Genomic DNA, 14989 nt, shown 5'->3' on the forward strand with positions numbered 1-14989 from the left:
GCTCCCTCCTGCGTGTCTGCTCTTATTCCAGCTTACCGAAATCCCGGGATGCGCAATCCCTAATGCGAGGTCATCCTCAAAAGAGCACCGCGCCGCCAAAAACCCTAACCCCCTTGCTCCTTCCCCCTGCCCCCATTCTCCCTGTCCTCTTCCGCCGCCTTTCGTCAGTGCTCGAAATCCCGGCAACTCTAGTCGGAGGGAAAAGTAAAAGGGAAACGCAGAAGGTCGTCATCCCTCTTCTCCTCTATGCTTCCCTTTCGTGGCTGCCAGAGATCCATTAGGAGTCAGAAGTAAGCTCTAAAGCGCTTATTTGCATCATCGCGATTCTGCGTCGGAGATGCGACGCTGGCTGTTGCCGCCAGGCAACCGCGCATCGTGTGGCTCTGGCTCGGGAAAGAGGCATTTTGTTGTGAACGGCTGCTGAACTCAGAAATGGCTAAATGTCGCTTAGTGGCTTTCTTTAAAACACGTGTTTTAACAGTGCCACTTTGTTTTATTTGTGTCCTTTCTTTTAGTGGTGAAGGTATCCATTTATTAGTTATTACGTTTCACTGTGGTGACAGTGCGAATTAATAACTTTTCCTTTTCCCGCATAGTTTGTTGTACCACACTTATGGCATCCTTCCAATGTAGAGGATTGGCATACGAAGAGCAAATTAACAAATAAAGGAAGCTGTGTGTTAAAAAACAACTAAATAAGGTTTGAGGGATTGGCAATCACGAGGAACTAGCAAGCAGCGACTAGCGAAGGACTGTACGTCGAGTAAAATGACATTCAAGGCACCTTTTTCTTGATGCATCACTGCAGTCCATCATGCGTGTGTGCAGAAAGTGCATTTTTCATTCCAACTTTATTCACTCACAAAAAGTTCCTTCGATGATACGCTTACGCAGCATCGTTGAGGGTGCCCCTGTTGTATGCAAGTCAGTGAACAGATTCGCTTTTGAGGAGACTTCGTTTTTAACATCAGATTTTTTTTTCTTTCACTGGCCTATCTGTGTACTACTAGTATTGGGGCAAAGAAAACATTTCCAGAGCCGCGCTTGTAGGGCTTGTCCGTTTTTTGTTCAGTTCATCTTATTGCCCTTATTTTCTCCGTAACTTATAATTCTTAGCTGCATCTAGCTTTGATTGACCTCTTTCTTATTTCTATTCTTTAATATCTTAGAATGATTAAATACTCGCCTGTCAGGATGATTTGGCGAAAATTTTAGCGCAAGTCAAAGGAATCGAAAAGAGACAGGGGAGAGGAGAGCTGTCAGGTCACAGAACATAACGTCTGGATCCTTTTAAGAAAATATTAAAAGGACTTAAGAATACACAGCTCGGAGACACGAGATTGGCATTTCACAGACCGTAACGTTAGGTAGTGGATCCTTTCAGGAAAATTTTAGCTCATTAAAGGGAATCGTAGAGAGAGGCGACACGAAAGCTGCTATCCACAGAGCGTAGCGTCGGGCTAGTGGGACCTTCACGGAAAATATTAGTGCGAGCGAAATGAATTAAAGCTAAACAAGCGAAAAGAGAGAACTTCCAGTCAAGCCGTTTTCTGTTATGTCAGGCGTACGTGTGTCTCACTTATGTAAAGTAACATGAATCAAAGTACTGTTATAACATTCCTATATACCACGACCACTGCTTTACTACATCTACAGCCGCTAAGGCTAGAAGTACAATTCTTACACCACCATCTAATTTCTTCTCACTTGTGACAAGCAGTAGCATGTGCGATGTACAATCACTGAAGTCGACAAGATCATGTATAGTTGATGCGAGACCAGTACCTAGGTTATCTCACGTAGAAAAAAAAATTGATTCCCGGAGCAGAACTGTGCCATGAGCTCTGTTTAAAGGTTATGAGTGCTGGATTGTCTTTCATTCGTAATGAATGGACATTATTAAGGCAAAGCCTTTAGTGGATCATGCTCGCGGCCACGACCATGTCCGTCCGTCCGCCCGTTACGCTCTTGTTAACGTCGTCAGTGGTGTAGTATGTCGTACCTAAAAATAAATGACGCCATCAGCGGGCTCACACCTTAACTAGTACTAGTAATAGGTACGGATTATGATTAACTAGTCACTAACAAGTAGACTAACCACTGACTAACTAGTGAGAGGGTGCCATTAGAATCAGCCTGCCATAATATTTGAATTCACGTTACCCCTATGCCACGGGCAGGAGCTGTCAACTCGGTTCGCTCCTTTCATATGGGAGGGTGATATCAGAATCAGCCCACCAGAAACCTTTGCATTCACGTTAACCCCAGGGCAGGCAGGCACGTCCATACGGCTTGGTTAAAGCGGGACTTTATATGTGGGCTGGTAGCGTATACTCTCTCGCGTCATACCCTTAAAGGCTGACCTTAAGTGTCCCCAATAATTTAGTGCCCTACACTGAGAGGGCGTGATAGGGAAATAATGTAGCAGGCGAAAGAAGCTCTCGCTTCCATCCAGGTTTAATAAGAGCTAAATCACAGCTAATTTTTTATCTTCATTTTTCTCTTCGGCTGAATTTGTTTCTAGCGCTGAAAGAAAAAAGACACGAAATTTCTTTAGCGTACAGGGATATAGCAAAGTTATGAACACAACGCATGAACTATATCCTCCTTCACAAAACGTTTTATTCTGGTTGTACTGCCATATTTCAAGGCCGACTCAACATTCCCTCATAAATGTCTGTTGGAACTGCTGACCTGAACTTGGGTGCCTGTCCCCTCTATTTGCTCCGTCATTTGCCCCGCGCAGCCGCTTCTCAAAGGAAAAATGGTCACCAGTGTTGGGTTGAGCAATTTCACCGCCTTTCCTGATTATTTTCAAGGTTAATACGCGCTGAGCTTGTTGTTCGCACTAATATTTCACTCAGAAAATTATCCACCTTATCTTAACGAAGCTCTCTCAGCGTCTAGGTTTCGCTATTGGCTCCGAATGAAATTCTGGAAAACAATAGTCAACAGTCTCGATTTTTTACTGAAAGAAACGTGCGCTTCACGGGTCAAAATGCTAGAAAGGTGGAAAGCATGATGTGAATTCATTCCTATGAGGCCAGAAAGACAGACTGCCGTTGCAGCTTTGTTGGGTGGTAGCACATTATAGCAGCAGTCTCTTTGGCAGGGTGTGTGGCCACAACTAGTGCACTTTTTTTTGTGTGTGTAACAGTAGTTTGGCAATAATCTTACAGACATTGCCTTGACAGTGCTCAATTGCATTGTATTTTCGTCCAATAACTGCGGCGTAAGCATAGGACGCAGAAAGAAATCACGTAATCAGAGAATGCATGCTCTCGATTGGCGGCAAACCGATTGCTTTTTACATAACTGAAGCCAAGCCCTTGCTCATATATAGCTTGGAAAAAGACGGCCAGAATTAGTAAGTGTTGAGATTGCCTACCAGACTGACTATATTTTGAAGTTTCGCCTCAAATATATGGGCATGCCTCTGGCAGGTGGTAGTGGCCAGGTGGCAAGGCCGGGAAATGATTGGTCGGCAGGTGCTGTGACGTCACGAGATCACACTACATGCCCGAGTTGGCAAGCGCTGATAACTCCGATTTCTCCTTTTAGGATGAGATTGGGGTCGAACTTTCAGGGATCCTTAGATTCCGAGTAAGATACGCTCCTCCTAGGCCACGGAGACACGTTTGGACTGCTTTCTTAAAGGGGGGTTTCTATCTATGTCAAGTGGCCTTGCTCAGAATAAGATAGCCTAGGAATGCACGCTGATGGATCTTTGAGAGGTTTCAGGGAAACATTCAGGGTGTTCAGCGAGTAGCAAATTGAATGTACCGAACTAAGATCCTCAAGGGAAGCCGCAGACGGCAGTCATTAAAGATTTCGCGTCATACCCTTAAAGCTGGAACTTATTACTTCCCGACTCTTTTTCATCTGCGATAAATGCCGTACACTGATAAAGCAAAACAGGGGAGACAGAGAGTGAATTCAAACATCCCAGAAGCTTAATGAAGCGCGATTTAATGCCACAGTTGGAGATCTAAATCTTCATGCCATGAAAACCAACATAAATATATTTTTGGAACGCAAGTATAGTTCCCCGGAACGTTTGGCGTGCTTGCACCATATCTAAGAAAGCTCTTTCCTGGATGTCTCGAAAAACGAATTGTTTACAGTGAGCTCAGCGTGTTGTATGTTCTATGGTAAACTCCAAAGCCGAATACACCACATTTTCGTATTCTGCAGCAAGCGCTTTCGACTTTGCTTCACGCATTCACAAGCGAATGTCAACAAACAACGACCGACTTCGTACCGATCCACAATAGACAACATCCACTCAGCGCCGCTCGAAGTTACTGCACAAACGCCGCGACGCTACTCATTTCGTACTTCTCCATACGAGAGATGCTAAGCACATCGGAAGAAGAGGACGGTCCCGTCTATGCGGCCCGCATTCAGCACAGGCATCCCCGTGTTGGCCGACGGAAGCAGTTCGCTCTGCGCTCGGCATAAATCATTCGGCGAAGAGGCCTCCATCTGTTCCGGCCACGGCGGTGTTTACAGCGCGAGCACGCACGTTTACGTATGTGGCACGCTATGTACTATCGCGAAGCGGCTGCATGCGCGCCCTCGGTGGTGGCATGCGGCCGTCAGCACAGTACACAGAACGCGCCATACTCCAAACCCTTCCACACATACCCTTCTTCTTGACGGGTAAGCATGCGGATCTCGGCGTTTTAATTAAGAGCGCTCGACTCGTAACGACTTGGAGCTCTACGACGCGGTGAGACGCCCGCGCCTGCACGTGCTTTGCAAATCAGCGTGTTTGTTTACCAGCTGTGCGAGCATACTGCACTCTTTGGCCGTATGGAGTAAACTGCTCGGCAAGGCCAGCCTGCCGACGTTAGCAACGGAAGCGGCGCTCCGCCGTCGTATTGGGCGCTGCTAATTGCCGCCGGCCAGAGTTTAATAAAGTGGTTCTCGGCCCGGTCTACAGGTACATGCCTCGCTGGCAAACGGACGGGCGAGAGAGAGAGCGCCTTTCTGTGATTCCTAAGGCGTCTTTGGCACCGCTGACTCGGTCGCAGCGTGCTTGTTTTTATGCGTGCGCTTCGAAGCGAAGGGGTGCGTTAGAAGAACCGATGTGAATTGCCAACAAGATGATTAGGCGAGAAGGCTCATTCTCCGTCAGCGTTAACGCTACTACAGTCAAACCTTCTCGCTTTCCCGCTCCGTTTTTACCCACGTTTGTTGGTGATGATGCATGTATTACAACACGTGAATTTAATATCTAGCGACGTGGCGTATCCGGTTGATTTTTTTTTTTTTAGTTGCTTCGGAACACGTCATGTTAAGTAAATAAAACAGCGTGCACAACGAAAATTTACATAGTTTCTGTTATACTTACTCCCAATATTAGCCTATAAATTGGACTTTGAAGTAAACTGGCTCAAATACATATTGTGGCTGTCGAAACCGTGCGCAATGAACATGCGCGAAATTCGTCTTGCTTTTCATGGTTATCGATGTCGCTTTTATTTTGGCTCATGGTAGATAATACAAAAAATCACCATGAAAATTTGTCTTCTTGTATTTCATGGCCATTGATGTCGCTTTTATTTTGGCTGATCATGATACGAAAAATCGTCATACGACGTTTTCTGTGCAGTTGTTTCCCGTCCTTCGTTATAGTACAGTGCCTAGAATATACTATAGTTATAGCTTTAGTTTTCGCACTTTTTGCACCAACCAGAGCTATAATTGTTCCTTTTGCATTGACGGATGGTTTGCCGCTTTATATCTGCAATCATTTAGCACCCAAATAACTTTGGTATTTGCATCTAAGATATCTTGAGCCGTTTATTATGCTTCCAAGACCAGCTTTTTTGGGTATCACATTTAACTGTCAGGCATCTATTGCATATTGTAAGACACTATACTATTAATCTATTCATGTCAATATTCTAAGCTTCTGACGTCTATCAAAATCTTCTGTTTAAGTTTTAATTTTTTTTAGGTCTTAACTACTCGATACGAGCCCTGCAGGAGGCGAATGGCACGCCTTTTTGAAAATAAATGTAGAAAACTATACAAGCGTCCTGAAGGATGATATGGGACGTTATCACACAACTGCATGTATAAACAGCACATAGAAGCCCAAATACATTTCAGGCTCATAATTTCAAGATATACAAAGCTATATATTCGCATGTGTTAAGGTTACACATGCCCATACTTGCAGTAGCAGTAGACTAGACAGCTCCAGGAGTCTTGTTTCGTCTGAGCATATATTTCCCGTCCAGCGGAATTTTAGTATGTGGAATTTTGTCATTTTCATCTCGTTCGAAGTGTTACCTCCTAGGCCATGACTCTCAAATGGGAACTAGTTCAAGTAAAAGGACGACGAAGGCTGCGAGAAATCATAGCTGTTGCAGATAGAAAGTTTTCATGGAGACTTATAGACTTTTATATTTCAGTTGTGCCGATAAACGGAATACTATTTTATGCGGGAACTCGGAACATTCCGGCAAGTAAAAAAAAAAAAATGTTAGTGAACCAAGAATCAAAAGTTGTACTATGGGTTCAGGCAGCCTATAATCATCATCACATTCATCAAAATGAGCTTGATTATGCCCCTTACAGAGCAAAGGCCACTCCAAGATATTTCCATGTATAACCCGATTCCAGCTTCGGCCGCGTACTAAGCAAACTAACTAATCTCTTCTAACCACTTGACTTTTTGCTGCCACCTCCTATGGGCTAGCTATGTACTGAAATCCCCTCCCTTATCCTTAAAGACTGCCGGTTATTTTGCCTTGACATTGGATGCCCTGTCCATGCCAGTTTCTTTTCCTCGATTTCGCACTGAGTGTGATTAATTGGTGCTCGTTACTTGGCCTACTCCACTCTTATCCTGTGTTTTATTGTTACATTATACACCGCTCGCTGCACTGTCCCCAATTCAGGTTGAACCCTTCTCGTTAGCCTACATGTTTCTGACCCATAGGCGAGCACAGGCAAGATGCAGATATATACGCTTTCAGCGCGCCATAACTAACCCGGAAGATAGTAACCCGAGCAAGATCTTGTATTGCTTACTTTTGAAGCGGCTGCAATACAACAGCTGCATTCCGCGCAACACTAACGGGAGCCTCGGACTTTCGCTGGAGCGGCTAGCGAGGACGCTGACGAGCGGCTGACCCACTACCAATTGAGATATATATATATATATTTTAATGGCAACAGGAGATTCGTGAGCCGCTACAACCAATGGGATACCGCCGCTCAGCTAGCCAACGTGGTTTTCTTCCTGACAAATACCACATTAGTCTGGTGCGAAAACCATGAGGACTCTCTGACTATCTGGGACCATTTTGTCATCGGATTGCGTCTGAGCTTTGGCGACCTCCTTAAGCGGAAAAAACGCGCTGAACACCTGCTCGCAAAACAGGGCTCAGCTACCGGGAGAAACTTGCACAACTTATATAGAGGAAATCTTGAAGCTCTATAAAGCAATAAATGCCCAGATGACCGAGGAAGATAAAGTAGGTCATCTGCTGAAAGTCATCGCTGATGATATTTACAATTTCTTGACAGCAAAAGACCCGGATGATTTGATTCACCACGTTCGCACTTTCGAGACATTGAAGAATTCGCATAATGCCAAAATTTGGGCGGCTAGCCAGCGTTTCAACTGTGGCTAGCGTTGAAGATAGCTTCACCGACCTGTCCTCGACGATCCGGCAAATAGTTCGCGAGGAACTCCAGCGGTTCGAGCCGTCTGCGCGGTGTCCGCCAACCGTGCCTGCTGACATTACCGTTCCTCGAGAGGCTCCCGCCATGCTTCCCTTGATGCCTAGGATAAATTCCGTCAATGCATCACACACTGACGCCTACAGCATGAGGGCAACAGTTGATAGCTCTAATCATCCGTCTTGCTACGACTCACGCCCGGCTCACTACTCGCTGCATACGAGCCGCGCACCGTCCGCAACCACCACCTGCCCGCTCTTTCAGGCGTCCAGCCTCAAGGCCTGCAGGTGCTTTTTATTATCAAATGGCCCCTGTCCCTTGAAGTCTGCAAGGGAGCAGGGTTTTCACCGCACAGCCGTGGTCTACCACCGTTGTGGCATTGAGGGACACATCGCTCGTTACTGCCGCAGTCGCCCACTGACCCGCTAAGGTCGCCTCGTCCACCAAGCTCAGCCACGTAGCCCTCCTCTTAGCAATGGGCCTCATCTTCATACGATTTTCACCAGACCGATGGACGACGCAATCACTCTACTGTTTCCGACCGCGGCTTCTCGCCACCGCCTGCCTGTTCTGCGCGTCGCTTTTTGTCACCACGGCCATGGCGGCGGTCTGTATCGCCTGTGCCGGAAAACTAGTCAGCGCGGCCGCAGGAGGTGATGCCGCTAGACGGTGCGCTTCCTGCAGAAATTCCTCCAACTCTTATATTATTAAAGAACACTATTTCTGTGCTTGTCGATAGTGTGGCGACAATGGTTTTGGTGGAAACAGGGGCGTCAATGTCTATATTGAATTTATGATTTAAGAAGCACTTAGTCGAAAAGTTATGTTTATATGGGACAGAAATGTGAACTTTCGTGGTGCGGGTGGTGAGTTGTTGTGTCCTTTAGAGATGTCGTGTGCTGCGGTGTGCCATGGCAGAACGATATTCACCGCAGAGTTTGCAGTGCTTTCGCGATGCACGCATGACATGAATCTCGGCATTGATTTTTTTTTTTTTTTTTTTGCGAATGTGTGGTGCAACAGCTCCGGAGAACTCTGCATTAACTGTACCCTTCCGTCTAGGTTCTTAGAGGGCTCTCCAGAGCAGAAGGATGTGTTTTGCGTATCCGAGGATACCACGGTACCAACCCTTTCTATAGTGTGCGTCCAAGTTTTGTGCCCCAGTCGTGCTTCAGACACCTTCGATGCTACGGTGGCACCGCTGCATTAGAACTGTGCCAAGAAACTCATTCTCGCTCCTCATTGCGTGCTGTCGGTGGTCAAGGTCGGCTCACGACTGTAAGCCATCAATTGTTCTTCGAAACCTGTGGTTTTTCCCGTGAATATGAAGATTCTCACATGCAGCCAAAATGATGCTGCTCCGACGGTGGTTTTGATAAACGACGCGCCTAACGGAGTTACTGCTGCTCCAACCCCTGACTCACAACTGCACCGAATGATCATCAGTAAATCTCTAACCAATGAACAACGTGAGGCATTGGAGAATTTACTGCTCAAGAACTCGTCCATCTTTGACTTTTCGGATACAAGTGGTTCAGGGGGCATTCCCCTGACACGTACCCGCCATCGCATTGACATAGGCTACTCCCACCCAGTTCGACAGAAGCCGTATAGAGTATCGCCAACAGAACGGCAGGTCATCAACGAACAGGTTCGGGATATGCTGGGCAAAGATATCATTCAAGTCATGCAGTCCTGGGCTTCTCCTGCCATTCTGGTCAAGAAGGATGATACATGGCGCTTTTACGTGGACTATCGCCGCCAGAATCATGTAACTAAGAAAGAAGTTTATCCTGTTCCCCAGATGAATGACGCCATAGATTGCCTGTACTCTGCCTCATACATTTCATCCGTCAATCTGCGATCGGGATATTGGCAAATACCTATGCACCGTCAGGACAAGGAGAAGACCGCTTTTATCACGCCCGACGGCCTGTTCGAATTTAATGTAATGCCGTTTGGGCTGTGCAATGCTCAGATTTCTGGGTGCAATCCTACGTGGCTTAAAATAGCATATATGTATGTGTTGTATGTAGATTTGTAGATATATGTATATAGATTTGGGAAATAAGCAATCTCTAATAATTTTGTCACATTTCTTTTCGACAGGAATTTGCTATGGAAATGGCCGAATTCTCGCATAAGAAGCTTTACAGCATAAAATACTGCGTCAGCTTCCGTCAGTGGAACTGGTTAGAACCCTATTCAAAGGTGTTCCGTGCATGAACATGCACGGAACATTATTCTGCTGTGACAGAAAGCTTTCCCAAGGTATTTTGCCATTTCCTTTCATTTTCTTCCAAAATTTTAATTTCCGGAAACAGCGCAAGCGTCTGAAGTTATTGCGCATGATGTTGCGCTGTGAAAACCAGTTCCATTTTTTTTTTATTTTTTAAACACCTACATAACACGCGCATAAATGAGAAATCAAATATATCTTTAATTACACGCCAACTTGACTCCGAAGATCATGCACAGCCTTGAAATTTTTACCTGCGCACGTGAACTCATGATATTGTGCTCCAAATTATCGCAGTAAACTATAAATTATCTCTCCCCAATATGTAATAAAAAATGCAAACACTTGACATCATTACATCTATTTTCTTTTCTTGCGAAAATAGGACGACAAAGGGTAGGACAGGCTCAAAGTGTCAACGAAAGGAACACGATGCCTGCCTGTGCCTGAGAAAGAGAGGTCAGTCAGAGGTATGCGCAGTGAGAAAACGAACATAGCCAGCCTTACATAAAATGCCGAGCAATCAGAATGTAATGGAGCCCGCACTTGACAGGATATAATACAAAAACAAATGTAGTAAACAGGACTCTGTATCGCTTTAAAGATGTAATAATAGTAAACTATTCAGTAGGATGTCAAACATCCGTTCCGTTATGGGGATGTGCTGGGCAGACGCGTAGATCACTTGCGCTATTCCTTGATCGCAAAGTAAAAGGGGACTCGCGCCCAAAGCCACTGCTTGAAGAGGAATCGGATTTACGGATCAATTTGTATTTAACGCAGCTCATAGAAGAAGAGTGAAGGATGAGCTTCAAGCACGACTCTTACTGGTTCAATGGCGCTTAGTCTCTAGCACACATCGAACGTTTTCGAGCCCCGTGGACATGCTTACGTTGTTACTGGAAGTATTACTAAGATACAGCTCGTCGTGTGCGCCCAGTACGCCCATTCCTTGTAAAGAAGGAAAGAAAGAAAGAAAGAAAGAAAGAAAGAAAGAAAGAAAGAAAGAAAGAAAGAAAGAAAGAAAGAAAGAAAGAAAGAAAGAAAGAAAGAAAGAAAGAAAGAAAGAAAGAAAGAAAGAAAGAAAGAAAGAAAGAAAGAAAGAAAGAAAGAAAGAAAGAGCTTGTGAAAATTCAAAATGCACAGCTTGAGTGTAGAAACGGAGCGGGGACTACATCATACTAGGCGCCTTTTATGGAGCCGTTTACGAAGCGCGTGATCGTTATTGGTCAATCCACTGGCTCCGTGGGATGCCTCTCTTTGTAGTACCGATAAGGTCCCCAGCAATGACTTTTATGGTCCATAAAGCACCTCCGAGAATTACTTGTCCCTGCTTTCTTTATTTTCACTTATACTTTGATTTTATTTTTTAGAATCATAGCTTTCAAGAAAAATGAAGCCGTTTTTCTTTGTCCTGGTGACTACGGCTGTAGATACCATCGGTAAACATTCCGAGGGTTCACAGTACAAGGTAAGGCTATCGTTAGTGCTTTTTTTTTTTTCGAAGTTTTCTGGAAATATGGTGACCGCAGAATTGATTATCAAAGAAAAATTGGGGCTGTTTTGCCCGATTAGGAATGAATCCAAGCTACTCAATCTCTTTGGCTACCTATACCGCCCGTCCGGAGTCCCCCTAAATTTCATTCTTTGAGAGCGAGATGAATGCAGATATTTTTGCTCGCGAAATTGCAAGAGGTCAACCCCATTTCTTCATTTATCGAGATATCTCTGCACGAAGTATTTTCATCACAATAGCAAACGATGCCCACCTGCGGTGTAACTGGGCTTCTCGAAAAAAAAAAAAAAGCTTACTGGTAATCGATTATGTTTTATTTAGAAAACTCTAAGCGCTAAATAAAACGCCTCTAGATTTATTAGAAACCCCGTGCCTTCCTCTAACAAGCAGTTAAAACCTGAAGTTGCGTTCGGGCTTATTTTCGTTTTAATATATTAAATTGAGCAGGCAGTCACAATACATAGTCTTGCACTTAGCATTATAGAATCTGTGTAATCATATAAATTTTCCCGATCAAACAAGGCGCTGTACTCCTGAATAGGTACATCGTAGGAAAGAGGACCCAGTGGGAGAAAGGGACGAGCGCAGTAGATTTTGGAAAACCAGTGTCGCGTGTCATTGCCGGAGATTTCCAGCGCCCTTACCACGTATGACACGTCTGCAACCTTTCTCCACTGCTGTCATCCCTAGCTAATGCCATGAATGTAGCAAATGGCTTCCAGGTGCGTTTTCGTTCCATCTCCAAACATGTCCTATCTATGGCTCTCTTCCACAGCCTCCTGTTCTAATCCACTTCACTCCAGCCGCGTTCGTCGAGAAGGTAGTGAAAGAGGCTTTCCCTCCCTAAGCACGTGTCCCGCAGAAAAGCAGTCAGCCCAGGGGGCACGCGCCTCCGACCGCTCGTAAAGTTCGGGAGGGAAGGTGGCCGTGATGTCCGAGGCCTCGGCGAGGCGGCCGTTACAGTGCGGCAGTACAAAACGATGACGTTCGAAGCTTGTGCGTGCGTGTTGCATGCGAAGGTTGGCAGAGAGTTCAGGCCCCGCCCCCGCCTGGCCTGGAGCCGTCCAATCAGCAACCGAGGTCGGCCCAGAGGTCGACCGGGGCGAAGCCCTCGGACAGGGGAACTTCGACCCGGGTCACGTTTTGAGCGCCAGGGCCGGCGTCGCTCGATGAGCCGACGGCGGCCGAGCCTTCCTTTTCTTCCTTCTTTCTCCCACCCTTTCCCGCGGCGCGCTGCTTGCGCCAGAGAATAATTTATAAACGGGTTTTCGGGGCGTCGGCGCGTGGCCTTTTCTACGCTTGCCGTTGTTTCGCCATTCGCCGTGCTCCCGTGTGTAACCGGCGTACTTTGGCTGTTCCGCCACTGAGGAAGGTAGGGAGAGAACAGAAGGAAAATAAGAGAATTGAGCTCCCCACAGGAGAAAGCTTAGTGGGGAGCTGAAGCAGCGTTTTATGCGAGCGTGGGGAGAATAGGGAGCCTGTGTGCCACTGGACGCCGACTTTTTGGCTCTGGAACACGGAGAGAAATTCTATTCTCTATTCTGAACGGAGAGCCGTGTTGGTGATTCGAAGTTAGTTTTCCTTTGTGGAAACTTGGTACCTTAACGTTGTCATTTTGTTTTCTAGAAGCGTTGAACAAAGTATTATCAAATGGTAACACCACTGTTCTTCCGTACCATTAGAGTCAGTATACTGTCAAATGTACCCTGAGAAGTTTATTACTTTTTAGCATTGGTCAACAAAACTGTTTTCTTTCAGAAGGGAAAAATCACTGGAATACACGATTGAAAACAAACGCCCTTCAAGGTTAGTGTTCGTCTTTCCGTAAATGCCATTTTTTTTTTGTGAAAGGATGCAGAGTAGAGTTATAACAGAGCCACAAATGAGCTGTATGACGCCCTTCGCCTACATGGCGAGAAAATTTCGCTGCTAAGAAGTCAGAAAAACAGCTTATTGCCATGGGAACTGCCGTTTCTTCATGATCGACTCATGCTCGGAAAGCACATCACTGGAGATTGTAGATGCTTGAATATACGAGGCGAAAAGCATGAGTCGCATCGATCCATTGTTTCTACTTTTTAAGTGATTGCAACACAGCGGCACGGTGAGTTTATTTGAATTTGAAGCTTCACCTCTGTCCAAGAAGAAGCCGCATGCTTAGAAATAGAGAGAAACAAAGGCAGCAAGTACCTAAATTGCAAAGACATAGAAATGAAGGCGAAACGAAGAGATGAGAGCAGAGATCATGACCATGCACTGCTTTCAGACCCCCACGCCACAAGGTGACTCCAGAAACGACCTCTGAATCCAGAGGCTCCTCTTTTATGTGATCCATACCCGCAAAGTACGCACCCTAACGGGAGAGAAAGGTTCGTGGAGAACCGGGAAAGGGGAGGAGGCAAAGGTGCATTTGGGAAATGAGAGGAGCAGGATGTCCTGAAATGAAATCCCGCTGCTCGCTGCTGCTGTGCTGCTGCCGGTGAGCGAGAGAAAAGACTGCAGGAAGAGAGGGAGAAGGATTGGTGGGTGGCGGAATAGGAGGATGAGGGAACAGTACACGGTGGACTGTGGCCTCCGTCGATGCCAGGCTTTTTGCTCTTCCGGCAGGCGGCGGCGTAGGAGTGCGCACGGCCGCCTACGTGACGCGCACAGTCCACGGGGTATCGGGTTTCGGGGCGGAGTTGAAATCGTGACGGCCGGCGGTGGCGCTCGTAAACGGAATTTGCAGCAGCCGGCGCACAATTGGGTCGAATTAGCCTGGTCGCTTCCTCCTTCTACCCCCTATTCCATAGCATCCTCGCCGAATCTCTCTTTCAATGTTCGCCTCGCATTTCGAGTAGCGTTCCGCTTTCTTTCTCCCGTTTTTACTTGTTCATTGTTGAGGAAAGTGAAGTACTGCTATTGACGTATTGTTTCGGTTTGCCAATAACATTTCTCTTTGGTTGGAGCGCGTACATAAGCGTCTATCTTCCATATCGTCCGTCTTGGAATATATATATATATATATATATATATATATATATATATATATATATATATATATATATATATATATATATATATATATATATATATATATATATATATATATATATACTACCCAGAGGGCTATGGAACGAAAAATGGTAGGGGTAACATTAAGAGATAGAAAGCGTGCAGAGTGGGTCAGAGAAGCAACTCAAGTTACCGACATTCGAGTGGAAATTAAGAAGAAGAAATTGACATGGGCAGGACATGTAGTGCGAAGAGAGGATAACCGATGGTCGCTGAGGGTAACAAACTGGATTCCAAGGTAAGGAAAGCGTAGCAGGGGGCGGCAGAAAGTTAGGTGGGCGGATGAGATTAAGAAGTTCGCGGGGTCAAGTGGATGCAGCTAGCACAGAACCGGGTTAAGTGGAGAAATATGGGAGAGGCCTTCGCCCTGCAGTGGGTATAATCAGGCTGATGATGATGATGATGATGATGATGATGATGATGATGATGATGATGATGATGATGATGATGATGATGATGATGATGGTGATGATGATGAT

Source organism: Amblyomma maculatum, chromosome 2, assembly GCF_055883805.1.
Source record: "Amblyomma maculatum isolate TAMU_Amacu chromosome 2, ASM5588380v1, whole genome shotgun sequence".
NCBI lineage: Eukaryota > Metazoa > Arthropoda > Arachnida > Ixodida > Ixodidae > Amblyomma > Amblyomma maculatum.